This window comes from Mus musculus, chromosome 18 (assembly GCF_000001635.26).
Source record: "Mus musculus strain C57BL/6J chromosome 18, GRCm38.p6 C57BL/6J".
Classification (NCBI taxonomy): domain Eukaryota; kingdom Metazoa; phylum Chordata; class Mammalia; order Rodentia; family Muridae; genus Mus; species Mus musculus.
The window spans coordinates 76,158,720-76,174,296 of record NC_000084.6 but is presented as its reverse complement, the minus strand read 5'-3'; the positions used below and the strand labels follow the sequence as shown (position 1 = coordinate 76,174,296).

The window sequence follows — 15,577 nt, the reverse complement described above, 5'->3', positions numbered from 1 at the left end:
TCACATCACTTGGGTCCTGCTCCTCCACTTATGAACCTTGACCTCAAGGCTCTGACCTGAAGTGTGAAGCCAGGCTGAACTGCTTTCTGTCCCTTAACAGTGTGCGGGTCTCCTCCTCTGTGCAGCCTCCCTGACCTCCAACTTTGGTTCATCAGAATCACTTCTGACCTCCAGTTGCCCTTGGAGGTGCCCTGGACTGTGGTTACATCTCCTGTGCTGTTCCACAGGCAGGGCTTTTACTTTGGTACTGGGAACCAAATCCAGGGCTTTGTGGACATTAGGCAGGTACTCTACTCTGTCTCTGTCTCTGTCTCTCTCCCATACACTAATTTAAAAACCAAAACCCCAAAAAACCGAAAATACAGCCCTGTAATCTCAAGTCTTATTCCTGGTGCTTCTCTGCAAAGTCTGCCATGTTTTCCCATTGCCGAGAGAGTGGCCCCAGCACACTATGACCTGGTAACCCAGAGCACAGAAGTAGCAGTGTGTGTGCTCAGACTGCTCTTCCTAGCTGGAGTGTAAGTCCTCTGAGAGCAGGGAGCATGTCCGGCCGATTCCCGGTGCATGTGTCCAGCCTAGCATGTTGCTTGAAAACTCAGCACGTTGCTGGATGACTGAATGAACAAAGCCCCCCGGGGCAGCCTTGAGGCTGCTGTTAGTGGGGTTCGATTTAGTCTCTGTCCTAGGTGGAGTTGTCTGGTGGCAGATGGCTGGCAAAGAGAGTCATGTGCCCATAACTTACGAAGGAGGGGTCCCCAGGGGAACCAGTAAGTAAGTTGGCTTGGAATCAAAGATACATTTGATCTTTGCCCAGTTTCCTGGCACTGAGATTTCTAAAACCCTTGGAATTTCCTGAGTGACAGGAGCATGCTTTGTTTTTTACAGCGAGCCTCTTCCAACAGTACCTGAGTTTGTGCTGGTGGGGGCAGGGAGGACTCTGAACCTTTAGAGACCTTTAGAATAGGGCTGGTCCTGGGGGTGGGCGAGGCACAGGATAGACAGGCAGTTTGAAAGTATGGAGATAGTTTTCTTTTGTAGCATAAGTTTTAGTAGCTTGTCACAAAGTGACATCCGTCTCCCTTGCTTCTTCTGTGCTAGTGTGATTTTCTTCTCGAGCCTTGGAGGGCAGCATCAAGCCCCCAAATACACACATCCTGCTTCTCGGATTCTGGGTGAAGGGATGCTCCGACTTTGCTGGGATGAGCTTCGCTGTGACCTGTGGCTTCTCCTCTGTGCCTGGCTAAGAAGGAGCCTTTGAGAGTCATGTGAATGAAGCCTTTGAGAGTCAGCCTGGGAGGGGTGATGCCAGGGGCTGGTGAGGTTGATGTCAATTTGACATAAGCTAGAATCATCAGAGAGGAGGGAGCCTCAAATGGGAAAATACCTCAAGCCTGGCCTACAGGCAGGCCTGTAGGGCATTTTCTTAATTAGTGACTGAGGGGGAGAGACCACATTGTGGGTGGGGCTACCCCAGGGCTGGTGGTCCTGGGTTCTATAAAAAGCAGGTTAAACAAGCCAAGGGAGCAAGCCAATAAGCAGCACCCCTCTGTAGCATCTCCATCAGCTCCTGCCTTCCGGTTTCTGCTCCATTTGAGTCCCTGTCCCGACTTCCTTCAACTATAAACAGCGCTGTCATGAGCTAAATAAACCCTTTCCTCCCCAAGTTGCTTTAGTCATGGTATTTTATCATAGCAATAGTAACCTTAACTAACACCCAAAGTCTGGGTTGAGAGGGTTGGATGGTCTTATGGGGAAGCCCCTGGGATATCAATAGCTGCAGAGTCAGCCATTTGTAGCACAAGGCTCAGTTCCAGTTGTCGACAGCTCTCAGTTTTCCGCTGTGACATATCATTGAGACTAGGCTCTGCCCCTGCTCCCTGCCACCTTGCTTTAATATTAATTGCAGCCAAAGCAAATTAGAGGAACAAATCTGCCGCTCCTGGAACACACTGTGCAGGATAGAGCCAAGTAGGAATTTTATTTTTATGCGCATTATTTATGTGATTGCTCTCTTCTGTCGGCTGCCGATTAAAAGATTAAAAGACTACTGCCTTCAGATGAGAGGTGAGGGAGGGCCCTTCCCTAATGGCAAGAGGTAACTGCTGGAAGGGGACAGATTCCAAGATTACAACAGCACTTAGGCCTCAGGGAGGGACGAAGGAAGGAAGTCCAGACACACCTGGATGGAGAAAGGGCTGGGTGTGCTTTGAGGGTCTGTTCTCTCTTAACACTAGGGACATGCATGTCCCAAAGTCCCTTCTATTCTGTGGCACGTCAAACCAAGACTACATTTGTCTACTGGATGACTGCCCCAGGCAGCCTGACATCAGAACAGATCCCCTGCCTGTGCCCACTGCCTCCTCGGATTGAACACAAGGAATGTGCCTGGGAACCTGGGCTGCCAAGATTTGCTTGGGCAACCTTGAATCAGCCACCTGGATCCATCCTTGCTGGATCCAGGTGTCTGAGCCCACCCAGAGTTTCGGGGTCAAAAGGCCAGTGCAAGGCCCAGTAATTCACATCTCTGCAGGTGCCAGCGATGCTGGAATGTAGGAAGGGGGAGTGAAGGTCACTTCCGGAGGTGAGGGGGGCATGCAGGCTCTAGGCAAACAGCTGCTGGGAGTTGCCAAAGGTCACAATGTAACAGGAAGCTGAGGCAGCAGCAGAAGCTCAGGCAGCCATACCTTATAAATGTTTAATAACTGGCTCTCGGGCAGGTGGTGTTGATTGTAGCCTTGGCCAGTTTATTGTTTTTAGTAATCGTATAGAAGTATGTGTATGTGCGTTCTTGTTTGTTTTAAATTTTAAAAATATTTTTGATTGTGTGCGTGTGTTTGTGTTTATGCACATGAGTACCAGTGTGCATAGAGGCCTTAGGTATCAGATTTACAGGCCTTGTAAATCTTTCTCCAGCTCATTGTTTTGTTTGGTTTAGTTGTTTTTTGTTTTGTTTTTGTTTTTGTTTTTTTTTGAGACAGGGTTTCTCTGTATAACCCTGGCTGTCCTGGAACTCACTCTGTAGACTAGACTGGCCTCGAACTCAGAAATCCGCCTGCCTCTGCCTCCCAAGTGCTGGGATTAAAGGTGTACGCCACCACCGCCTGGCTGGTTTAGTTGTTTTTGTTGTTGTTAGTTTTTTGTTTTGTTTTTTTTTAAACAATGATTCTCTATGTACCACTCCCCAACCTAGAACTCACTATGTAGATCAGGTTGGCCTTGAATTCATGGCTGCCTTTTGTTTTGGTTCTCAGTTGCTGGGGCTGTATGTGTATGCCACCACACTGGGATTACAGGTGTATGTCACTATACTGAGATTGTAGGGTGTCTTAGTTAGGGTTTTACTGCTGTGAACAGACACCATGACCAAGGCAAGTCTTATAAAAAACAACATTTAATTGGGGCTGGCTTATAGGTTCAGAGGTTCAGTCCATTATCATCAAGGTGGGAGCATGGCAGTATCCAGGCAGGCATGGTGTAGGAGGAGCTGAGACTTCTACGTCTTCATCCAAAGGCTGCTAGTGGAAGACTGACTTCCAGACAACTAGGGTGAGGATCTTATAGTCACACCCACAGTGACACACCCATTCCAACCAGGTCACACCTATTCCAACAAGGCCACCCCTTCAGATGGTGCCACTCCCTGGTCCAAGGATATACAAACCATCACATAGGGACATGCCACCACACTGGGATTATGGGTGTATATCACCTCAGTGGAATTATAGCTGTATACTGCCACACTGGGATTGTAGGTGTATGTATGTGTAGTATGCTTTACTAACATTTTAAACTGGCACTTATTCACTGCACATGGTCCTGAGTATCCCAAGGACACTTAGAAGTACATTACAAGTATTACCAGTACAAAATGCACCTTGGGGATATTTCACCTGTCCTGCACTCCCCACCTCCCACCTCCCATACAACAGTCTTATTTTCCCTTTCATGTCACCTGTACGTATGTGATTTTATATATCTACATAAAATCTAGGATACACGAGCAAGGGAAAACGAGATATTTGTTTTTCATAAGACTAAATCTGTTTGCCGTGATTGTTTCCAGCTGTATTAATTTTTCTGCAAGTGACATAACTTTGTTCTTCTTCATGGCTGAAAACGTCTCATTGTGCATCTGCCTTACATTTTCTTTCTTTATTCTTCTGCTGGCAGACAGCTAAGTTAGTTTCATAATTTAGCCACTGGGAATAGTGCTGTAGCAAACACTGGTACACAAGTATCTCCTTGGTGTGTTAAATATCCTGGAGCAGAAGGGTCAGAGGGCAGCTTTATTTTTAGTATATTGAGAGGCCTCTATGCTGATTGCCGTTGTGGCTGGACTAGTTTCTATCCCTGCCAGCAATGTATAGTAGGATTCTAGTTTGTCTGCATCCTTACCAGCAATTGGTGTTTTCTTTTAATTAAAAAGATTAAGATATCCTTTCAGATTTTTAAATTTTATATGTTTGAGTGTTTTTGCATGTGTGTCTGTGTACCATGTGCAAGTCTGGGACTCCAGTTCAGAAGATGACGTCAGATCTCCTGGAACAGCAGGTACAGATGGTTGTGAAGCCACCATGCAGATGCTGGAACCAGACACTGTTAAGAGTCAGTTCTCTGAAGCACTGAGCCATCTCTCCAGCTCCAGTTGCTTGTCTTCCCCAAAGCCATTCTGACTAGAGTGAGTTAAAGTCGCCACGTAGTTTCGATTTGTGTTCTGAATGGCTAGTGGTGCTAACTACTTTTCATTGGTAGTTTATCTTTGTAGAACCCGAAGCTCTGTGTCATTCATCCATTTGCTTAGTTGGTTGTTTGATGTGTCTTTTAGTTCTTTATCTTTTCTAAATCTCAATGCTCTCTGTCAGATGTGTAGGTAGCCAGGCTTGTCTCCCAGCCTGTGGGCTGTCTCCTCACTCAGCTGCTGTGCAGAGACAGGCTCCGTTCATCAGTTGGCTTCTGTTTCATGAAGGACTGGAGCAGATTAAGAAAGTCCTTACCTACGCCTGTGTCTTGAACTGTGACCCTCATCTTGTCCCATAATGGTTTCAGAGTCTTGGGCTTACTTTAAGGCCTTCGATCCTTTTGGAGTTGACTTTAGCACAGGCTGAGAGTCAGGGATCAAGTTTTATCCTTCTACATGTGGAGACTCAGTTTCCCCAACACCAGTGGTTGAAGAGGTGTGTCTTTTCTCAATCGAATAGTTGTTTTGTGTCTTGTTTTCCATCTCTGTTGGATATCACATGGCAATAGCTGTTTGTATCTGGGTCCTCTAGTTTACGTCAGTGACCACGTGTCTGCTTCTGTGTCAGTCACAGGCTGTGGCTCTGTAGTGTAACCTGAAATCAGGATTGATGATCCTACTGGTTAGTGTTCTTTTTGCTCTGAATCGCTTTGGCTGTCAGGAGCTTTTGTCAACTTCTAGGGTATAAATAATCCAAGCACAGCCAGTTTCAAGCTACCAGAACGATGCCACTGAATAAAAGACATGCAGACTTAGCTCTTTTATCAGGTGTATATATGTGTGAGTGTGAGTGTGTGTGTGTGTGTGTGTGTGTGTGTGTGTGTGTGTGTGTGTGTGGCGGGGGTGAGGGTTGGGGGTTGTCTTATAACCAAGACTATTGCTGAAGAGACAAATAGACCAAAGACCATGTGAAATTCCTGGGGTCTCCACTGGAAGAATAAGAAGCAGAAGTAGCCAGCCTGAGACAGGATTGTTACATGTGCTCCCAGTTTTTCTTTTTTTCTCAATGGTGTATCTTATGTGTGTAAATATTTTTTTTCCTTGTTAAGAAAGCTAAATTTCAAGAGGTACAAGAAAGAAAAGAAGCAACTGTTATCCCACCATGCAGAACTAAACACTTAATATTTTACATTATATCCTAGGCTTTAAAAACATTAATAAGCTACACTCTAACAATTGTATAGGTTTCACGGTGTGTGGTCCACACAGACATTTTGAAACTCAATTCTTGCGGGTAATAGAGAGTCGTGAGCTGTCTCTCCTGCTATTAAATGTTCACCAACATAAATTTTAATGAGCAAAGTGTATTCCCTTATTAAATGCATTGCTTATCTGACTTCCTATTCTTGGAAATATACTTTGTAGCCTGTCGACACTGTTCAATTACAGAGACATCTTCCCAAGCTGCCTTCTAGATCCACGCATCTGTCCTGTGGTGATTTCTTCTCTGTATCCAGTTTTCTAGGGAAAACAACAAAGTCAAAACCAAATGAAAATAATGGGCTCAAATGGACAGATTTTTTTTAAATCTTTTTTTTTTTTTAATTTAGCTTACACTTCCAGGTAACTTTTCATAACTGAGAGAAGCCAGGGTAGGGAAGCGGAAACCTAAAGCAGAACCCACAGAGGAGCCCTGATTGATACCCTTCTCTCTGACTTTGAGCTGACTCAAGGCATCAAGATGCCCTCCAAAGACACTTAGCTGCGGGCCCTCTCACTAGTCCCCGTTTCAGCCTTTTCTGTCACGGAGGCTTACAAGTCTTAAAAACTCAAATACATTACTTATAGAGTTAGCTCATTTGATGTTTGCTTTTACATTACAATGAAAGTCCTGTAAGAAACGGACTGGTGACAGTCACCAGAAAGGCAGCTTGTGACCTTAAACTTCAAAGTACTAAACAATACTGCAATATTTGACATCAAAGGAGATAATGAAACCCGTGTCCGGTTCACTCAGGGATGCTTCCTACAATGTGTGTGTCTTGATGGAAGCAGCTTGTGGGTGGGAGATTCGGGTACCAGCTGGGCATAGGGAGGTCAGAAACCAGAGAGAGGCTGGGCTGAGCCATCTCTCACAGTAGAAGAGTGACATTTGGTGATCTTAATTCCTCAGAAGAACAAAGAATGGACAACGGTAGGGAGCGGGGCAGAAGGAGGGCATGCTGTTAACAAGCAAATTAAGACCAGACAAGAGCCCCGATCAGAAGTGACCTGGTAGCCAGCCAGATTAAGTGCATCTGGGTCTCCAGGGGATTTCACAGTTGTTTGCTTCAAATTGCTAATCTTTTCTGAGAGGTTCCCTTCAAGCTGTCTGGAAGGGATGGGTAAATGGACGCCTTACCCAAACCATTGCTCTCTCATATTTTATGCATGGGTGTGCAGTTAGATCGCCCTGACTATTGGGTCTTGACTTAAAGGGTGGCCTCTTCATAGAGTTACAGAATTTTAATGACAAAAGGGGGCCAGACATTTTCCCCACCTGTCATTTTCCAGATAGAAATCAAGTCCCAGAAAAATGCTACAACCTCACACCTAAACTTACACGTTATGCTATGCTGTTGCAGAGCTTGAACCCAGAGCACCAATCTTTAGCGCAGGACCAGTCTTCATACTTGTTAGCATTTATTCACTCCAATATTATCTTAGACATTGTTCTCTTGCTGTGAAGAGACACCATGACCAAGGCAACTCTTATAAAAGAAAACATTGAATTGGAGGCTTGCTTACAGTTTCAGAGGTTTTGTCCACTATCATCATGGCTGAGAGCATGGTGGCATGTGGGCAGACATGGTATCAGAAAAGGAGCTGAGAGCTCTATGCCCTGATCTGCAGGCAGCAGGAACAAAGGACATTGGGCTTAGTGTGGGCTTTGGAAACCTCAAAACACACCCCAATAACACAGTTCCTCCAACAAGGCCGCACCCACTCCAGCAAGGCCACACCCACTCCAACAAGGCCACACCCATTCCGACGAGGCCACACCCACTCTGACGAGGCCACACCTCCTAATCCATCTAATCCTTTCCAAAGTTCCACTCTCTGGTGACTAAGCATGAAAATAAACCCATGGGAGCCATTCTTAACCACTACAAGTATTTTCTGAACTTCCTCAACAGAAAGACGGGAAGAATTAATATGGAAAACACAGTGAAAAAAAGTAGGACAAACAATCTCGTTAGCTTTCCTTCCTAGGTGGAGCATGACATGGGCTAGCACAAGTTACTCGGTAGATGCCTCCTGGATGAATTTTTCCCCTCTGCATCATGGACTCATTAAGTGCCTACCTCAGCCAGGTGATGGTGGCACACACATTTATTTCCAGATCTTGGGAGGAAGAGGCAGGTGGATCTCTGGTGTCGAGGCCAGCATGGTCTACAAAGTGAGTTCTAGGCCAGCCAGAGTCACACAGAGAAACCTTGTCTAGAAAAACAGTAATAACAACAACTACCACAATAAGTACATGCACACACACACACACACACATTTTATATATACATATATATGTGTGTGTGTCATTCATATGTCATTCATATATATATATATGAATGACATATTCTTCTCACTACAATGGTCCAACAGACAGCTTGAGACTCCATATGTATCAGTTTCCTCCCTCTTCTTTCTCTTGCATTTTCTTTTCCTTCCCCCTCCCTTCTCTTGTTCTCCCCTCCCACTCATTTCTTTCTCTTCCTCAGCAACTTCTTCCAGCTCGGCTCCTCTCCCTCCCTGTTCCTCCTTCACTCTCCTCCTTCCCTTCCTCTCCTCCTCTCCTTTCTTCTAGAATGTAGTTGCTTCTTGTTTAACATTGAGGCAGAGAGCTCGAAGGAGAGACTTTTCTTTCACGCAAATATCTAAAGCAATAGAGGGGCCAGTTGCCTTAGGAGGGAAACCGTGGCAAGGCACACTGTTCTGTGACTGGATCCTTGGGGCTGGGTCCTTGGCTGGGAAGGACAAGGACAGTTGTCTAAGAGGGAGGCAATGCAGCCAAGCAGCAGGAAAGGAAACCTGTCCCAGGCCATCCCATTATCAAGTCTCATAGGAGATTTAAAGTCAACGCTAGAGAATACACACACAGCATGTTTGTGGAGAAAGACCCTGGCTGTGTGGGAAAGGCATACATGCAGGGAGAGGCTATGTCAGAGCTCTAAGCTGAGGCAAGAAAATGACCAATGAGCTGCACTGATGCTGTTCCACAGGGGTCCCCTTGGGGGGGACAGATAAAGGTTCCACTGACCTTTATGCATAGAAGTCCAGTAACCTCCTGTAGTCTGGGGCTGAGCACTCTTGCTCCCCAGTTTCCAGGCTCTGGGATGACACCTCGGTTTATCTGTTGACTTCTCCCTTGCTTCCAGACCACTCTTGTCCCTCCGGTCCCTGCTTGGTGCCTTGGTCTGAGCCTAGCGGCCTGCGGTTTGGCCAAGAGCATGGGAATGGTAGTGGCATTCATTCCAGTGGGCATGAGCTCACCACCCACTGCCCGAGAGGTCAGCCTGCATCATCTGATGGCCTTGTTGGCAGATCATAAAAGCTGGAAATGCCTGATGAGGTCATTGTCTCCAGGCTCCAGAGCTGGACCCCGCTGCCTCCCAGGGTAGCCACACATTCTGCTACCTCCCTCTGGAGCAGCAGAGCAAGCAGGTCCAGGCAGAGAAAGCTATTCTTGACTTGTTCTCCTGTCTTCCCTGTGGGCTCTACCTTTGGCCTTGGGAAGAGAAGGCAGAGCCTCTGCTTTTGTGTTGGGCAGCCCCAAGTCTGTGAGGCACTGCTGATACTCCTGAGCCTTTGCCCTGTTGGGGTCCTCCCAGGAGGGTCCAAGCAGCTGTCCCATTGATACAGAGAGTGTGGAAGGGGTAGAGAGGGCAAAACAGCAAGTGCAGTATTACGTACTAGTGTGGGAAGCTGCCTGTTCCTGGTAGCTTGGGAAGACCCCCTTCTCAGAATGGTGTTGTTAGCTGGTAAAGTGACCACTTCCTCCCCTGGGCCATGTCCTAATCTGGACAGTTTGTTTGTCGGCTCCCAGCCAAGGGTCATCATTCACTGGGAATTCAAGGCCCTTGGTGCAAAGGCAAAGGGTAAAGTTATGAGAACATGAGTTCCAGGGCAGCCGCCTGACGCCTTGCACAGATGGGATACTACCCGCCTCGCTGCAAGGACAGGGCGTTTGAGAACCTGTCCCGTCTAACAACCTCTGCTTCTTGAAGGTCACCAGGAAATGACACAGAAGGCCCTGGAGTGGTGCCTAAATACCCACAGAGTCCAAATCCTGTAGCTCCAAGGGCCAGTGCCTGGATCAGGGAGGGTGCCAATACAGCCAGCTTCTCAGAGAGCAGAGCCTTTGGAGTTCTAGCCTGGGTTCTGGCACCAAGAGGAATGGCACAAAGAGGTGGCCCAGTCCTTGATCACCCCTGCCTTCATCACAATGGAGCAATACAGAAGCTCAAGGGGACAGAATGTAGCTTGGTCCTGCACCTGAGGTTGGCCACATCAGCACAGAGCCTAGCTTGCTCTGGCTCTGGCAGGAACTTCTGCTTTGCAACTGCAGTTGGCCAGCTGGGATTGAAAGGCTAAGAACTGAAGGAAAAGCATGGGATAGCATGGGAGAAGACCTGAGAAGGTGCTCAGCTGGTGGCAAGATTTCAAAGATGCAGGGCAGTAGGCAATAGCATCTTCCATTCATGCATCCAAACACAAACCTGCTAGGGTAAGCACAGGCCTCCAGACCTACCAGGGCCCTTTATAGTCTTCCCCTGATGGCTGGGACATCAGATAGTTCTTGAATTCACACTGGGAAATTTATAAGTATGGAACACTTCAGAGTTTATAAAAATTGTCTGTGGATATCAATGCTGTTGGCCCAGGGATTTGGAGGTGTGGCCTTGTTGGGACAGATGTGTCACTGTGGGCATGGGCTTTGAGACCCTCATTCCAGTTAGCTGAAAGTCAGTATTCTACTATCAGCCTTCAGATGAAGATGTAGAACTCTCAGCTCACCCTGCACCATGCCTGCCTGGATGCTGCCATACTCTCATCTTGATGATCATGGACTGAACCTCTGAATCTGTAAGCCAGCTCCAATTAAATGTTGTCCTTTATAGGAGTTGCCTTGGTCACGGTGTCTGTTCACAGCAGTAAAACCCTAACTAGGACAAATGCCTTATGTTAATTTCAGCTCACACCAGAGGCCTGTAGAGTTGTAGGTCTTTGTTCTTGACATCTCCCACATTTGTTATTATTCCCATTTTAAGAGTTGAGAAAACATGCTCAGGTTTACTGGGCTATGGAGCATGGGTCTACCCTTGCTGTCTAGATCAGTGGTTCTCAACTTGTGTGTCCAGACCCCTTTCACAGGGGTTGCCTAAGACCATCAGAAAACACAGATATTTACATTACAATTAACAACAGTAGCAAAATTACAGTTATGGCGTAGCAATGAAAGTAATTTTATGGTTAGGGATCAGCACACGAGGAACTGTATTAAAGGGTTGCAGCCTTAGGAAGGTTGAGAGCCACCACTCTAGGTCTTCTGAAGCCAGACTGACGTCTTTTACACTTACCTCATCCAGTCAATTGAGTTATGATGCCAAAGCACAAATTATAGGTCTAAACCCAAGGTAAGCAGCAGAAAGGCTCCTTCAAATGTATCTGGCTCCTTGCTTTTATAAATAAAGATTTATTGGCATAAACTTGTCCATTCATGTATCTTCTGTGACAGCATTTATTACAGGGGTGGAGCTAATCTTGCAACAGGGTCTGGAAGGCTCACAGTCTAAAGCATTTCCTACCTGGTCTTTCCTGGTCTAGAAAAAAATATATATATATATACATATATATATATTTTTTTTTCCTAAGAATGCAGGTCACTAGGGAGTGACTTCTAAACCCTGATGTCTAAGTATCACAAGTGACCCCAAGCATCTGTATTTAGTCAGCTGTTGATGATTCTTGCAGATGGTTCATCCCAAGCACTGGAGGGTCAGCCTCAGCAGATCCATATTCAAACTGGCTGAGAACTTCGAGAAGTAGTGATCTTAGCTAGGGTTTCTGTTGCTGCGATGAAACACCATGTCCTAAAACCTGTTGGAGAGGAAAAGGTTTATTCAGCTTCTACTTTTACATTGTAATCCATCATTGAAGAAAGTCAGGACAGGAATTGGAACAGGGCAGGAATTTGGAGGCAGGAGATGATGTAGAGGCCATGGAGGGGTGCTGCTTGCTGGCTTGCTCCCCATGGCTTGCTCAACCTGCTTTCTTATAGGATCTAGGATCACCAGCCCATGGATACCACTACCTACAATGGACTTGGTCCTCCCCCATCCATCACTAATGAAGAAGATGCCTTAAAACTGGATCAACTGAGACAATGCCTCCTTTCAGATGACTCTAGCTTGTGTGTCAGGCTGACATAAGACTGGCTGGCACACGAGTCATCAGAGGAAGAGGCTGTGTTTGAGGTATGACACTTGGAGTGGGACAGGCTTGAGGGGACTTGCTGTGGGCTTACTATGAGGATAGAGACTCTTGGAAAACCTCACAGCTAGATGGGAAGGTTTGAAGTGTGTCTCCCCCCCCCGCCCCCCCGACCCCGCTCCAGGGTCTTGGACCATCAGCATCCTTGATGAAAATGTTAGCTACTATTGGGTGGGAGCAGGATTGTTGAAGAGGAAATCTGTGACCAAGGACTGTGTAGAAGAGGATGGCTAGTACCTGACTGCGTGCGCACGTGTGCTTGCATGCGTGTGTGTGTGTGTGTGTGTGTGTGTGTGTGTGTGTGTGTGTGTGCGCGCGCGTGTGTGTGTGCTTGAGTGTGCAAGTGCGCCCAGGCAGCCTTTGAACTACTTCCTGGAGCTCACCTTGAAAATGGAAGGGGGTTGATTTAATCCTTAGAATAGAGATGAACAGTCCTATAAGCCGTGCGTTGGGGAAGGAGAGAGTCTAGAGTCAGGGGGTCTTTTATCTGCCCCACCCCCCAACATTCTCAGCCTTGATGAGAGGTCCTGCTTAGACGCAGTGGGCAGAAGAGGGGTCTTAGGCCAGTTTTGGATTGGAGCAAGGGAGAGCCGTGGTAGCACTGCCCTCAACAGTGTCCCGAATCCTTGCCAAGGCTCTGGACTTGTTTTATAGGCGTTGGTGGCATTTCCTCCTTTGGTCCTAGGGTGGTGCTGCTGAGCAAGGGCGACCTTTACCGGCAGAACCAGAAGACAGAAGCATCAAGCTTCGTGTGGCTCCTGGCAGGGGCTGAGGCTCTGGACCAGTGGAAGGATGCTCAGTGGATGACCGTGCGTCGCAGGTCCAGCCTCACGGCAGTGGCCTTTGCTCTCGTTCTCCTATTTTGCGTGAGTCGCGTCTCTGCAGCTCAGCTGGACGTGCTGGGTGCGGCTGGTCGCCTTTCCCAAAGGACCCGGTGTTTCGTCGTATTCTCTCTTTTGCCACTTGCAATAATCCCCATTAGCATTTTGCTTTCTTCGAGGACTTGTAGCCTCGGCAGTCCCGGCCCGGCCCCGCCCCGCCAGGGATTCGCTTTGTTTCCCGCGGTCGCAGTGCGCAAGACGGCCACGCGAGGGCGCCGGGGCTTGGGACGTGCGCCTCCTAGCCTCTGCCTGCTTGGCTTCCTTCCAGACACTACAACATCCCTGGCACCATTGCCTTCCAGTCATAGTGACCCACCCGTAGTTCATGTTCTCCCCGGGGGCGGGGGTGGATTTCTCGCCACCTCCGGGACTCTCATCTCTCTGTGCTCCATATGCAATATCTACTTTATATGTTTTTTGGATACCTAGACACTGATACATAGTAGGCACTCAAAGAATGTCTTTAAAGCTTACTAAGTGCACATTACTTTGCTCTTTAAAACTCCTCCTCCCACCCCCGGCCCCATACCTCTTTCAGCTTTACAGAAGAAATGAATGGAAAACACCAAGTGTTCGTATCCCCCCATTCCGCAGGCACCAGTAATCTGGCAAGCATCAACATTCACACAGTGGTCCATTAAAGCCCTCCCTCACATATCACCACCCGTATCTCACATATCACCACCCGTATCTCACATATCACCACCCGTATCTCACAGCTTACATGTAGGGGTTCTGGATTTCATGGAACTCAGCAAACGTACGGTGCCAGGACTGACCACTGCTGTATCACACAGCATCAACACAGCTTTGCAAATAGCCTCCTCTCTCAACCCCAACTCCTGGTCCTTACGTGGTCGCTCTAGTTTTGCAGAATCATACCTAATTTCCATACTCAGCAAGGTAGATGTTCTTCCTATTTTACATTTGAAAAAAAAACCCTGAAATTCAGAAATAATTACCAAGACCCTGGCAGGGTCCTAGCCCGTGGCCACCCAAGTTTTCTGCTTGCACGTGTGTCTGGGAAACTTCCTAAGTGATATAACCAATGACGGTGTACCAACAGATCAAGCATGTCCACACAGTACAGCACAGCACAAAACTGTCCATACAACAAGCAAGGGAACTTCCCAGGGAACTCCCCTCAAAGGTCTCACCACCCCTCCTGACTGCTTCTGCATCTGGGAGATAGAGAAATTGGGACAAGTCGTGCTTGAAAGAAGAGCCACTGTGTGTTGCTGGCAGAGCTGTTCTGGCCACTGCTTTGTCTGTCTTCCCCCCATCATGGGCTCTTAAATTACTATAGGAGACTTGTAGGGCCCAGGGGGATCCCCAACTCATGCTCCATTCCCATTTCAGAGCCCCTGTTAGGACCTGATATCTCCTGATAGAGGGGCCTGCAAAGGCTGGGCAAGTGTGTTACCAGCTCCGCTTTTTAGAAAGATATTATTTATTTATTTTTATTTATATAGGTACACCACATCAGAAAGAGGGCATCTGATTCCATTACAGATGGTTGTGAGCCACCATGTGGTTTCTGGGACTTGAACTCGGGTACTATGGAAGAGCAGTCAGTGCTCTTAACTGCTGAGCCATCTTTCCAGGCGTGTTGCCACCTCTTTAGACAGAGCCCTGGGTACCCAGAGCCTGGTATAGAGCAGAAGACTGGCATTCTGAATGGACATGCCCTTTGACCAGATTAAGCCAGTTAAAACACAGGATGCTCAATTTTAAATTTTGATAAACAGTGACAACTTTTAAGTCTAAGCTTATGGCAAACGGATAGTCATCACTCCAATGATTTGTAACACCAAAGTCAGTTTTAACTGGGCATCTTATATTTTATAAAGCAGTCCTGCCCAATGGTTCTTGACCCAGGAAGAGAGACACGGCAGAAGGAGAGTGTGTCTGGCTCCAGACAGGGACTTGGTTCATACACCTCTTAGGAGTGGTTGTAATATCCTGAAGTTGCAGTAGTGTTCTGGGTTCAAGGGCTGCTAGAGACAGGGTCCTGGCTCAGTATGGTTCCACAAAACATCCCACCTTCAGTGCCTCTGAAATGTTTTTGTGTTGGGTACAGGGTGGGAATGAAGTGGACATTGGTAGGAAAGGGGTGGGGGTGGATACGTGAGCTTGCAGCTGTGTCCCTCCAAGAGAAAGTTGTGAAGAAAGGAGTTTCCAGGGTGAGAGAGCAGCCAGCTCTGATGTGGCAGGCATGTGGTTGTGTGGCCTGCCTTTGTAGTTGAAATGTCCCCGTTAGCATCTATGTGAGACTGGAAAGCAGCCAGGCAGGACTTGATGGGACCAGGTGTCCTGAGCAACAGAGTGGCCTCCACGCTGGCAGCTGGCCGGCTGTTGTGGCTCCAGTTGACCTGACCCTGGGTCCGCATGGCTGTGTGGTTTCTCAGGAGAGGAATGTGGGCTGGCAGAGCTGGCGTAGGGAGTAGACCCTGGCTACACCATGGAGGGGATACTCTTTGAGGTAGACTGA

At 47.5% G+C, this 15,577-nt stretch overlaps 1 non-coding gene across 1 annotated transcript; it reads right to left on the bottom strand.

The window, feature by feature from the left end:
• Positions 1-3,644: 3,644 nt before the first annotated feature.
• Mir6358 (microRNA 6358) lies at positions 3,645-3,745 on the bottom strand. Its single transcript, NR_105776.1, has one exon. It is a non-coding gene; the product is annotated as a microRNA 6358 (primary transcript).
• Positions 3,746-15,577: the final 11,832 nt, after the last annotated feature.